The sequence below is a fragment of the Chlamydotis macqueenii genome, chromosome 1, assembly GCF_036417535.1.
Source record: "Chlamydotis macqueenii isolate bChlMac1 chromosome 1, bChlMac1.mat, whole genome shotgun sequence".
Lineage (NCBI taxonomy): Eukaryota > Metazoa > Chordata > Aves > Otidiformes > Otididae > Chlamydotis > Chlamydotis macqueenii.
This window is the reverse complement of record NC_141556.1, coordinates 158,183,472-158,198,123: the sequence shown is the minus strand read 5'-3', so window position 1 is coordinate 158,198,123 and position 14,652 is coordinate 158,183,472. Positions and strand designations below refer to the sequence as shown.

Here is a 14,652-nt window from a genome sequence, read left to right as displayed (position 1 = left end):
AGGCTTGTTTGGCTGAACTGGTTACTGCTGTAGTCTGTGAATAGTTTAGCCAAAACCAGGAAACCAGGAACTGTTTGGATCTTATGCAAGGCCCTTATACAGATATAATTTGCACATACATCAGACATCTTATGCACATACATGAGGTAATGAACACCTAGTGCTTGATTATTACTTTTATTTTTCAATAAAGCAAACCCATGTGTTCACAATTCCCACCATTCCTACCTTCACTACAGCTTTGCCAGTGTGCATTGTTAGGCAAAATAGCCATTCACAAGAAGAATCTTTTTTTCCTTGTGACAAGCTTAATACAAAGAGTAAACCCTTCAAAAGTTTTGAATGAAATCTCAAGTTCTGCAGAATCTTCCTCAGTAAGAAAGGTTCAATCAATTCACTAAGATCTGAATCTGGCCCAGAAAACAGGCAATTGCTTCTGTGATAGCGTGAATGTACCTTCTGTATTACATTACACAGGAAAGAGCGCATCATAAACACTAGGTAAGAAAGGTGTCTTACACCCTCATTTCATTTGAAACCACAAGGAGTGGCTTCACACGTTCGCCCCACTTTATAGATGGGTTGGTCTTCCAAAAGCCATCCCGACTCCTTCATGTGCTTTTGCAGAAAGCCTGACACAAATGCACCAACATCACAATTCCCATATACCTTTAACCTCTTTCTAAAGTTGGGCATTGATAATGTTCTTCCTTCATAAAAGGAAAACAAAACAAAACAAATTTCCTAAGAGCTTTTCACAAAGTCTTAAAAATTGCCACTTATCCATCCTTCTCCATGAGACATTTGTTTCCAGCCAAGCCTATGACGTAACAACTCTTCTAAGAAAACCTGAGCTTGTGAAAGGTTTTGCTCCTTCCATTATTATCTGTCTCGAACCCAGGAAGAGGTCTGCAGACCCACTTAGGGAGACAGGACAGTCTGTGGGCTAGAATGAAGCGGTGTACAAGCTGACAGTACATGGGTGCAACTGAGGATTGGCACAATACAAAGTCAAGGACAGAGGGCCGAAGCCATGTTACAACCAGATCAAAGGCTGCAACAGCCACTCCGTAAAGAGAAACTCAGAGGAAAGTTGCCCATATTTCATAAATAATTGTTCAATGAAAATTCAGTTAACATCTTTAGTATTTATATTAATTTCCAATCTTCATAACTCAAGATGAAAGCAACAAGGATGAAGATAAGGCTGTGGAGGTGGTCATCTTATCCTAAGCGACAACCTAGCCATGCTAAAGACTCAATTCCTAAAAAATTGGAAAAATCTTCTCTTATTTTAATCCTAAATGCCCACAATAGAAGAAAAATCAGTGATTACTGTACCAGTCTGGCATCAATAGCTCTATTTCTAGTGTAGAACCAAGCTATCCTTTTGTTCATGTTAAGAAATACTAGTCATTTAGCTTAAATAAGATGTTAGAAATAGAAAGGATCAGTTAGGGTGAAGCATTTAGCACTAGAATGTAAGAATCGTAGCATAATGTTGGGTGATTTGGTATGCTGTCTGCTTAGCATTACTTACTTAGAATAATTGACTAGATTTACAGAAGCCTTAGGCCACCAGCTGTGAACTTTCACTGAATTTTTACTGAGTTTTCATAAATTTTACTGAGTTACATAAAAGATGGCCCTGAGACTAGTGCAAACTAAAGGATAAGGAGGCAGCAACCACCAAAAGCACCTGGAGAGGCCTTAGACTAGCACAAATCAGAAGATAAGGAGGCCGCAGCAGATGACAACAGATTGATCTCCTCTTTCTTGGCGATTCTTACTTTGATGAGTTGCAGCTGTTGTTGACTGCTGCAGCTGGACAAAGTGTGGATGGTTAACGCTGTCTGGAGACAGAGAAGGAATCCAATGAGGTGTTAGAAGACCCCAGACCAGTCATTACCATTGGACCAAAAGGCATGTGCAAGAACATGTGAGGGGCGGGTGCATGGTTTGTAAGGATATAATTGTCCAGGGATTTGTTTGTTCTGGGTCCCTCTCCAGAAGCACGCAGTTCAAGTTGCTTTTTCCCAGTGGTACCTTTTAAATAAGTTATTTTGTAAGATTTGATGCCTAAGACTCTGCTAGAGGACACCCAGGGTTTGAACCATGAGGACAACACTGGACTCCTAGATGGTCCCCAAACTTCTTTAACAGTTCAAACTATCAGCACCTTCAACATAAGGAAAGTGCTGCCGTTTATAAGTCTATCCCGTTTTTTCACTCCTCCATCTTTATGTGTCACCACCAAGTTTGCTCAATCTTTTTCACATGCAATCGTATGACATGCAGAAACGATAACCAGGCTATTGTTCTATGACTTGCATGTATGCTTTGCCAGGTGACACTTGAGGTTTTTTTTCTTTTTTTTTTTTTTTTCAGGTTATAAGGGAAAATGTTAGATACTTCCCAAAAAATAGCCAAATACATCTCATAATATGCCACCAGAGGATGGGTGACAACACACTCCTATTCTTAGCACAAACTGATGAGCAGTGTATGATGTAAACCAAATTGCTCTTCTGGTTAGCAAAGTTCATCCTAAATTAAAGTAATTTTATAACCACTAAATACCAGAGAGAAGGCAGCATCATGCTTTTAAAAACAGACTGAAAGGTCTTGGCTCATAGCTCAGAAGATCCAAGTAGTGGCCTAAGCAACTATGGCTTGGGAGTTTCAAGAGGCAGTTCTGAGTGAACACTCGTACACCTTCGCATCAAATACATTTCACAATGGAAAGATAAATAAGAAGGGATGATTTTACAGATTAACGGTATTTTTGGTCTTAAGATGTTGTTAATTGAAAATTTTAAAGATAAACATTATCCATACAATGCAGAAAATTTTTAACAAAACATCGTTAATTAACTGCTTAGTCCAACCTGGCAGTAGAGTTACATTTCAACTCTTGAACAAATCAACCACTGCCCTCCCAATGCCACTTCCCCTGCTCAAATATCACGTAGTATAGCAGTCTCTGGTAACTCCCACTCCCCAAATACAGGAATATATTATTATTCTGAACATCATTTGTCCCAGATTTGACAGATTGTATCTAGGGACATTTGCAAATCTCAATTAATTTTACTTCTGCATTCTTTAAGCAAATAATCACTTACTGATATTAATTAACTAAAGAAAAATTAAATAATTACACTAGATGTCAATCAAGAAACAGTGTATTACTTAAGACAGGAAGAAGACAAATAATACAAGAATTTAATTTTGGTCTTTTTGATATGGCTTAAAAAACACAGAAGATGAACAAATAATTTCTTATTTTCAACATGTGAACATTTCTTTTAAAATACACAACTCAATTTGTTGTCACATGATAAACCTTCACCAGTTCACCGTTACTCCATGATAACGACCAATTAATAAAGGCATGCTTCTGAATACATAATGCATTACATTTTTTACTTTCAACACCTGGTGTCACCAGAATAACGCTGTATATTTCTAAAATGCTCTGCAGTTCTATCTGCTTTGATTTTAGGGCAGCAATACTTCAAAAGAAGTGGAACCATAGAAAATTATGGGAAGCAATGCACATAGACGATTTTCCTAGTTAAATGATCCATTACCTTTAACTGACCATGACAGGTCATTTAAAAAAATGAAACTCAAGGTGTCTAAAAGCCTTCTTCCCTTAGGCAAGGTCAAAAAAGCCTGAAGCAAAGTGAAAACTCTGCTGTATCTCTGTATTTTGAGCAAGCTAAATTCTACATTTGTTTTGCAAAAAGGCTTTAACTGGCACCTTCTGCTACACCAGAATTTAACTAATTCCAATCAGTTTTTGTACCGGCTAATCACTACTTTTCCGTCTAGTCTAGGGCTGTATTAATTGGTTATTATGACGGTTCCACTGAGAGTAGACAGAGGGGAGTGATTTTGATTTATTATTGTTTGGAGCTCATTGGACCTTCAAGATACTACATAAAAAATTAAATATCAAAGAAGATTTAATTAATTTCAATCTCTCCTTCCTTATACTAGATCAGCATGACAGAGCCAATAAAAATTGACAAATTCATGGAAAATGCAGAGAGAGTGAGAAATGAGGACCCTACATTTCATAAAAATAATGAGAAAGTGTATGTATTTATTTGCTTTAAACTTTAGATAATGGGCATAAGAGACTGAAAGCCTTCTCAGCTTTTGATGCTTATTTCAAAACCCAAACAGAATTATGGCAGGTAGTTAGATCAACTGGTATAAGACTTAAGTTCTGCTATGTTTATTTTTAAATACAGCTTTTCAAATAAATTACTAAAAGAATTCTGAACTTGCAAAAGAAGAGTCGTAAGCTTGTTATACATGGAAGACTGAAAATATTGTATTATAACAACTGAATGCAATACTTTAGAGACTTCAGAATCTTTTTATTCCATTTTGGAAGAAAATTCTGTGTCATAAAACAGAAGATGTGGCCAAGGTATTTGTAATTCATTTTGTAAAAACATATTCAGACTGACACTTCCCTTCCACTAATTACGCATGAGTTTTCTACAGCAGAGTCTCCAAAAGTCATATTGTCTTTCGATATTTTTTCAGTAAGCTATAGAGACTTCTATAGGCATGGCGTTTTCAGGATTTAGTCCAATTGTTGTGGATTTTAAAGCTAGAACAGAAAGGCTAACACTGATACAGGAATTATTTTCAGGTGAACACATATCTAGGATCCATAGACAATGTTTGGGGGGGATCCCTGTACTCCAGCAAGGCACTTACTACCTCTCAGCTGATTTGGGGAGCTTTTTGGTGATAGAGGAGCAAATCACCTAAAAGGAAGACAGGCAAGCAACACAACTTGAATACTGCTATCAAGTAACATAACCCCATATAAACCCCATATTAAAAAAAAAAAAAAAGTCACAGAAAGCAGAAAAAAAAAGTTGAAGCCTGAGAAGAGGGATGCTTGAGTCATTAATAAAAAGGAGCTTTTCTTCCAATTGCCTGATTTAAACAGATGTTAATATAAAGAAATAATTTTAAAAAGGAGACTATCTGAGTCTGGTCGGCTAACAGAGTTAGACAGGTTTTACATGCATGACTTATTTAATATAACACCACCACTTGTTCTCTCCAGCTTCTTCAGCATTTCAGAACAAAAAGCACCCAATAACAAAAAAAAAATAAAGCAAACATCACAAATTTTCTGTAAAACAAACTGTCAGTTATTTTAGGACTCCCTAGCCCCTCATCCCTTTTTAAAAGAGAAAATACAAAACCACACAGGTCTTAAAGGACCCCTTCCCCTATTTTCTCCCAAAAGATACACACATTCAGTGGTCACTGAATCCCAATGTGCTTAAACTTGACATGAACAGGAACAGAAGTACAACTGGCGAAGTAATACACAGGTCAAAAAGGTTTGTCTAGAGCTGCTCAGCAGAGCAGCCTGACACCTCCTGCCTGACCTGCGCTCAGTGGGAGAGGCTGAGCAGCCCAAACTTCCTGGGTGATGCTGGTCAGGAAAAGCCTGCCAAGACAGACATAGGAGACACCACTGGGATGGGGACACCTATGATTTCCAGTGTCAGTTCCTATGGAAGAAAGATGCGATGCAGACCTTCTGGTAATAAAAACTAATAGTTAGAATATGCACAGAGCTAGTTTCCTACCTGTACAGTTGGTAAGATCTCCAGATGCTGAAAACCAATCCTCTATCTTGATCTACACTAGTGGTTGATCTTGACCTTGGTAGAACTTTTGACACTGTTGGTCATGATATTCCCACAAGGAAGCTAGAAAAACCTGATTTAACAAGAACTGTTGGTACTTAGGTAAAAAACTGTTTTGAAAGACTATTTAATATTTGTCAGAGGTACAGCTCAAACTGGTCTTACATACAAAATTTGTTATATTCATTCCAGGGATTTCCAGCAGGGAAATACTGGTAATGAAAATACTCAAAGATGTGAAAGATGCAGGTAACACCACAATGCAAAAGGCTGTGCACAAGGCTAATGAGACAGTTGCAAGCCCCTGCACAACTGCTGCTCTGCACCAGCCCTTCAAGTAAGGCCAGTGCAGAATTCTAAGATTAGCCAGGAATAATCAACTGCATAAACAAAATGTGGGGAAAGATTAGCGTAACAGCAGTTCTGCAGAAAGAGATTTGGCAGTTATAATGATCATGAACTCAACATGAGTCAACAATATGGTACACTTGGAAAAAAAATATCCTAGTGTTTACATACAAACGACTGCATCGTTAGTAAGACACATGAACATAATCTCCTGCTCTGATCTGGTCACAAATTGAGCAGTGTGTTCAGCTTTGAGCACCATGGTACTTCTAGAGAAATGTGATCAGTTGGACAGAAAGAAGAGAGAGAGCAATCATAGGTCAAGAAACCACAACCTACAAAGGAAAAAAAAAAAAAAAGAGACTGTACTGTGATCACTTATTTTAGAGAAAACAGCGTCATGCCTTTAAGTATATGAAAGCATACTGTAATAGAAAAAGAGAAGCAGTAAGTTTCTTTCTGCATCTACTTGTACAGAAGATCCAGGGAGCTTAAATTCCACAGATGGACAATAGGAAAGACCAACCATCTACTGGGAAGCACAGTGCCTAGGAACAGCCTAGACCATCCAGGAAGGGCTGGGAGTTCTTCACTACTGACTACTCTCAACAGCAAGTCAGTCAAATCTCTAGCAGAAACAACATGACTACTGCCAAACTTGCCTTTTGCCAAGGAACTGGATGAGAATCTCTTAGCTTTCCTTTAAAAAGTAAAAATAAAAGGCAGTTTGATTCGTATGCTATGCATGGAAAGAAAGGCTAGACTCATGGAGATTGCGAGAGGCTGATTTTGTGGTCCAGTCATTAATTCCTGCTACCTCAAGAAAAGATTTCTAGATCCCACTCCTTGCCTGTTTATAGACGGTACATTATGCAATTACTTGATTTTTGAGGTGTATTTTCCCAAATAGCAATAATCCTAAAAAGAGAGAATGAAATGTTGGATCCTCACCCATTCCTGCTCTGCATAGCACTTCCCACATACACTCAGAGATACAAACCCAAGGTACTACATGAACACTCTCTAACCCCACAAATCTTGCATTGCTTTCTGCACTGTGATCCAGCTTCAAAAGGCCAAATAAGACCAAATGCTCCTAACCGATGTGGGTTAGGGCCTCTGGGACAGAGGGCATGAATCTAATTTTTCTAGGAGGCGGCACACTCAAAAACTGTTGTTAGTCATGAAGCTGGCTTTGATTGGACCTGGCACACAGGAGATACGTCTGGCTCAAAGGCAGAGCAGTGCCAGGCCAGCTGTACATCTTTGGCCAATAAAAGCATCAAATGAAAGCAAAGTGTGAGAACAATCCAGGACCGCACCGCCACAACCTCAACAATAGCTGCACAGCTCCCTGTTACCATTTCCTCTCTGAAGCTTCTGCCTCTCAGATAGAAAGCTACACACACTTATGCCCTTCAGGGCTTCCAAGACAGTCATCCTGTTTTACGCATTGTATGTAAAGGCAGGTATCAATCTGAATTTAAAAAACAAGCCTTCTCTTGGTTTCGTCTATTTTTCTTCTCAAACACCTTTTTCAGATCACAGATAGGAGACATTTAAAAATCTGTAATAAATAGAAATTATTTCAGAACTAGTGTGATTAAAAATATAAATTATATTTTGTGTATAGTCATATGCTTTATTTTACTTTTTCTATTGATAGCAAACTGGTGAGATAAACCACTTCTTTGATACAGAACAATTGAAAATCTATACCCTCATGCAGTTTTCCTCCAAGCTGCCGATGTAGACAGCTATAGATGTTGCTATTTTCCTAGACGTACAGGAAACAATCTTGCACACGCATTTGTTCACAGACTGTTTCTGGCACAAAGCTCTTATATCAAAATAATAACTAAAATTAACAAGATTCAAAACTGAAATGGACCACTATGTCAATGAATAAATATTTCCTGTACTCATAATACGACCGTGATAATAATATACCTCTGATAAAGACAGCTAGACTATAGAGCCTAGCTGAGTTTTCACCTAAAACAACAGTGAAACAGAAGTTACAGGTAAGACATATGGACTACAATTTGACAAATTAGAGATTAAATCATTGTTTTGATATATAGAAATTAGAAAAAAATCCCTTCTCTGCATTAGTAAGTTAATCATGCACAAAATTAAAGATACTTGATGCCACCCATTAATGTAGTAAACTGTCATTAACTACACTTAATTAAAAGATATAATAACTACTAGCAGTAAAAGAACAGACTACATGAGCAGATGGATCCAGATCTATTTTGACCTAAATTTCTTGATATTTCAACAGGATAAATAAAGGTAAATATAAACAAGAATGGAAGGGAGCGGAAAAACCAGCCAGTCAGTATATCTCATTAAGAAGCCCCATACTAGAAAGATGAAAAAAACCACCAACAACCTCTTCTCTCTCTCTCTGTACTTCACCTGTTTGTCTTCTCAAAGATGTTTTGTTTCTGTCAGGCAAGTTTCCTGAAGCTTCACATAACTACATAAATAATCACATTACTGAGAAATTTATTATGTCTAGAACCACAATTATGAAATAAGGCCCACTGCCTTAGGACAGTTTAATGAAAAGAAAGAAATAATTGACCTAAAATATAATTTAAATCTCTTTAATGTTGATTTTCTTTTATGCTCATTCTTTCTTGAACTTGACTCGTTAGAGATAACAGTTAAGAGAACAGGACTCTGCCTACAGAGTCCACCACTGAAGGCAGAGACTCTTCTTTCTAAGCCCTTCATATCACCCTCCCCAAAGACGCTCTTCCCAACCAACAAAAGTTCATAAGCATGTAACTTTGTGTTACTTTTCATGTTTGAAATGAGCTTCAGAAAGCTTTAGTAAGATTTGGCCAGTAGCTGGATTCATATTCTGAAAGTTTTCATAGCTGGTAAATTTGAGCTGCACCACCACAGCAAGCACTGCAGCCTTGGAGCAGGTCAGTGGTTTGACGTGTGAAATGTGTATGTGTATGATAGATTTTTTTTTTTTCTTCCATCCCTCATCTGATTATCTGTACCCTACTGCTACTACTTAAAACTCCTTTCTTCAGTTGCCTCCAATTTTTCTACGCACATATTCTGGTAACAGTTCATGTCTGAACAAGTCCTGTTGTAAGCATAAATCTGAGCTCAATGATAAAAAAAATCTTAATCTAATTATTGTCTCTTCAATTTGTAACTATGGATGCTTATGTTATTAATCCCTTTCTTCTGCCTCCTTATATTTCTCTTCCTTTTCCATGAACTTTACACAAAACTCATTATGGATTTCTATTTTTCCCAGACCGAAACACTAACAAGAATCTGCTGCCCCTCTGCAGGAAGATGCCTTCTTGGTCCAGGTGAACTGGGTTGGGTAACTGCATACAAGAGAGCATATTCCAGCAGCCATTCCACATACCGGCAGTGTACAGCCCCGTAACCCCTTGAACACAGGAAAAGAAATAAAAACTGGAGGCCAGAAGAATATCATCACAAAAGGGAGGCAGGAGTTATACAGAAGGACAAACAGAAGGCTAGTGCCTAGCAGCAGAGAGGTGGACTGCATTGGGAAGAGCAATTAGACAGTGTCTTACAAGCTAAAATTAGGGAGATGCCATAGAAGGGGTCAATATCCCTTCACTGGACGCCTTTAAAGATGTTGACAGAACCCGTTACTTTACTGGGCAACATCTTCCAATCATACTCTGGACTTGCAAACCACTTCAGCCTCCAAGTTTGCTTTCTTGCAATACCGATTATTTTGTAACTTCTAGTTTAGGAATTGCAACCATAGATGAGAAATCAACAATTAAACAGCCTTAAACACTTCCTTTCAAGCCTGATGCACATGCTAGGTGCTACTAGAATCTGAAATGTTTTATTCCAGCACCCGCAGTGAATTCAGGTCATGCAATTAGTTAAATTAGCTTTAAAAAGACAATGCTAACGAAAGAATTAAAAGAGTTAATTTAAAGACTAAAAAGAAAATTAGTTAAAGACAAGAGGATTACAACTTCAAGCAAGGCTCTTTATGTAATTTGGCCTATCTACTGACCATTTCCCTCTACATTAAAACAATCCATAATTTCTTCTAATGAAGCTATTAGCTAATGAAATTCTGTCATGGCCTTACTCTCATACCATAACTAACATGAATCCTTTGTTCATCTAAATGTCATTCAAAACCACCACAATCATCATTCTTCCAACACAAAACCAAAACAACACCCTTACTTCTCACTCACTACCTACAGTCTCACTTCCAACATAATTTTTCTCAGCTAAGTTTTGAAGAAAATTGGTTTATTTCCATTTTTCTTCTAGCTTTCAGTATTACTGTATGTGTGGACTGTGTCTCTGCTGATGGGAAATAATCTAACCTGTTACCTCTGACTTGTAGGGAAATTCACACATTCTCAGATCCAAGCAGCAAGAAAACTGTTATTTACAGAAGTTACAGTGGATGGAATCCATAGACATAACTAAAATTACATACTGATTTTAGTGCTAAAATTCAGTGTCCATACTGTAGCCTGTTCTGTATGCAATCAAACAACAAACACTTGGGTTCAGTGTAAAAGAATCGTGAGAGAATGCTATTAACAACTTCTTATGAACCAGAGGGTAGTATTCACCTCACTTAACTTTAATTTCCTGAAGTCTGGAATCTAGGCTGGTCATTTAGCTTCACCAGTTGCTGTAAAGAGATGTGAGCTGAATCTCTCACCACGAACTACAAATGAAAGTCGCATTTCAAATGCAAGTCTGTCATCTAAAGTAAATGGAAGAGGGCAGCAGTAGTGAGGTACAAACCCACAATTCTTATCAATACTGTGTGTCAGTAGAAACAATAAAACCTTAATTATTTAAAGTCCTGTAGACAAACTGGGCTGCCTACAGGAAGGTAAAAATGTATAAAATGATGTATTTCCTTAGATATGTAGACAACTTTTAGTCCCCGTGATGCAGAATACCACAGCAGAGATAGAGGCTGATACCTAGGATATGGAGAGATACAAGAAAAGAACTTTGGAAGATCGAGTCCAGATCAGCAGCAAAAAATATTTTTGAGAAAGAAGTCTTTTATACTACCACTCCAAAACGCTACTCAAATTGTCCATGATACTGTCACCAGAAAGTAACATAATGCCAACAAGTATTCCTAAGACTTGTGGAAAATATAAGTAAACAGAGTTTTAGACCTGCGATAAGAAATGAACATTTACATCCTCACTAACAGGAAAGCTGAAACCCTGACTGTTGCTGGAGAGCCAGGACTTGGCCAAAAGAGCAGTACAGCCGTCCAGATGATGCTGGCTGAGATCCCCGTTTCCTCTGATGTCTCAGTGATTTACCTTACTCATCCTTACCTTAAGACTCATGAATACACCTTGCTGAACAAAGAAGGCAGCAAAGAAGGCGAGCACCCTGCACTGTATTAACGGGAGCGCAACCAGCAGATTGAGGGGTAATGATCTCCCTTTACTTGACGCTTATCAGATCACACCTACAATAGGAATAAATGATAAACTGCAGTGAGTTCAGATTATGGGGTGGGAGCACTTTGTGAAAAGAAGCTCAGGAAAATGGGCCTGTTCCACTTGAGAAGAGATGGATTTCGGGTTACCTAATAGCAGCCTTCTCATACTTATGAGGAGTTTACTCAGAAGATGCAGCTAGCTCTTCACATTGGTGTATACGGGAACCAGACAAACAGGTACAAACCAAAATAAGAGGGGCCCCAACTTGGAAAAGAGTTTTCATGACGCGGACAAACCTTGAAGCAAGCTGCCCAGAGGAGTTGTGTAGTCTCTATCCCTGTAGGTTTTCAAGACACATTGAAAAAAGTCCTGAACAACTCGGTCTGCCCACACAAGTGATCCTACTTTGAACAAGGAGGCTGGACTACAAACCCCTAAGGTTCCTTCCAACCTGAATTACACTATGATAAAAGTTGTGGGACTGTATCAGGCTAGATGACATGAGTGGAGGGAAAGAAGGTAAAGAGAAACAGACTTGTAATTACTCTGGTATTATTTGATAGCACATACATTTTAAATTGCGGTATCATCCTAATACAGATACTTCTGCACAGCTGAAGCCTGGCGCAGGTGGGATGATCTCCCTCACAGTTACAGTGGCAATGCCCAGCACTGGCAAAAGGCCTTCAGGGAAGGGATGAGAAAAAGCGATTCTACGTGGCTAAGAAGTTCTGTCAGCATATCAGCAATACAATGGTAACTCTGGCTGTTAGTGAAGGACATGACCAATTACAGTCAATACACTGCAAAGACAGGTAGCTATATGGGTAATTCCAAAGGGAAAGAGGTGTCTTCCAAGATAAAGAAATCAGGAGTGACAGTGACATTCAACATGTTTCCTCAAGATGTTAAGAGCAAATAGCTGACATACATACTTTCAGAAACTACAATGTAAAGGACATTCTTGAAAAACACTGTAATGGTAAATGAATAGAATGTTATATTATACTGGTAAAATCTGTCCTTCTTTAGCATTAATTGGGTCTTGGAAGTGAGGAAAAGAGAGCTGTATCTGACACGGTCCATAAAATGTAATTAAACTTTTGGAGTGAAAAAGAGAAAAAAATTCTAAATAGCTACAGCTTTTGATGTAAGAACAGTGATTTACTACTGCTTGAATGGTTCTATTTTTGAAGAAAAATGTATTAAGCACACTCTTTTGAGAGACTGAATAAAAAACGGTATTACATTTGCAAACTCAATGATATGACTACATTCATACATTTTCCCCACCTCTTACTAAATTATCTATCTAATACTTACCCTCTCTGTCAGAATGCTGCAAAAAAATATTTTGAAAGATGGGAGAAAGAAAGGTAGCATCAGTTCAGATGGAAAATGCATCCTATCATGGCAGGTGTTCTCTGCTTAAGCAGTTCATGTCACTTAAAATGTCATGCAAGTTTCACATTTAATTCTGCTTAAATCAAGAAAGTTATAAAAATTATTTGACCAGGTTCACATTCAAAGAGCATATGCTTTTAGAGCAAGAGAAACATAAAACAAGACTTGAATAGGAATAGGAAAAAAAAAAAGTATGTTGCTCAAAAAAAGAGATGACAAAAACAAAAACTACAGTGAAATGAAGTGTATTTTTTCCTACAAACAGTGACTATTAATGCTGCTTGTGATTACACATAAAAACAATTTGGCTAATCCATCAGACAGTAAAAGTGTACCAGAGCTAGTAGCAGAAAGCAAATTTCGCAAGAGTATTTTCTTATTTAGTATTCTTTTATTTCACTTCGTGACAACCTCATGACTGCACCTCTGTGCCTGTACCTACACTCACAAATTCAAAACATAGATCAGGCAGTCACGTAACCTCACTTCCCAAAAGTTCCCCACAAAGAGCAAACACAACCATATGAACAATAGAAGCAGAACAGGGAAAAAATCTGTGGTTACATCAGCAGTCAGATGAAAGTAATTTTCAAGAGAAAACTTCTTTTGAAATAGGCAGTTGGGTTACTATTGGGAGTCATGAAAACATATAGACAGAGTCAGAGGAATGTTGGTTGGAAGAGACCTTCTAAGGTCACCTAGCCCAGCCTCCCCATCAGAGCAGGGCTAAAGCCAACCCTAGACGACAGCTTTTCAAGCGAAGAGGATGTGCTCAGATTAACAGTGGGTGGGAGAGACAGCAGGATGTCTGGTGCAAAACCAGGCCTGGTTCGTGCTCTGTATTCTCTGGAGGTACTGAGCTTTCCACGTCAAAAACCAGCTAAGGAAAGCATGAACTGACACGATGATCCTTTCTAAAGGATAAAAAGCAGACACTGCAGTAAGTGAAGCATTCAAAGCAGTATTTCTGCCCTGAACTGATAGGAGAAAATGATCGGCAAAAAACTCTGATCACTGATATAAAGAAGCCTCCAGAAGAAAATTTATAAGGAGCAAATGACATGACAGATATGGACAACACAACCCATTCTCTTCTGTGACTGAGCAAAGTTTTGTTCAATATTCCAGTGGTCTCAAAACAAAAGAACAAGCTCAGAGAAACTTGCTTGCAAAGCTGATGCAGAACACCACAGGGATTTAGAAAGTGAGGAGTGAACACCAAGCAAAATGAGGTATGACATACATACTAAGTAGTTAATATTTGTCAGCAGTAGGATGCAGACTTTAAAACATTAGCAATGTATGGGAAGTTCTTTTTTTTTTTTTAGCATGTAACACCCTTGACAACTCAGGTTTTTGAGACAGACAGTAACAGAGTTACTGTTCTGTTTAGTTTTTATTTACTGATGTCAATAGAATGCTGTAATACACTTAGGTAAAAGGACATTTTAGTTTTCATATGACTTTGACAGCGATGATGGAGCCAGGGCAGGAGATGAGTGCTAGCTGACGATACATATACATTACAGACACAGTCTGGGTTTTTAAGGTCTTTCTTAGGGGGAGAGGAGAAGAAAGATGGAAATGTCAGTTTTCATTCAGACATGCAGAATTTAAAGTCTCTCTTAATGGCTTATGTCACAAAACAAACAATTTTAATTGTCAAGAAATTGCTTTTCCAGATTGGCTGCCTGCTTAAACTAGAGACTATATAAAACAAGTCCTCTCTTCACTGAGTT

The 14,652-nt window shown here is 38.1% G+C and overlaps 1 protein-coding gene across 3 annotated transcripts in view; it reads right to left on the bottom strand.

Moving 5' to 3' along the window:
- Positions 1 to 14,652, bottom strand: part of GGACT (gamma-glutamylamine cyclotransferase) — a 34,401-nt gene that overhangs the window by 18,000 nt on the left and 1,749 nt on the right. The window lies entirely within an intron of this gene.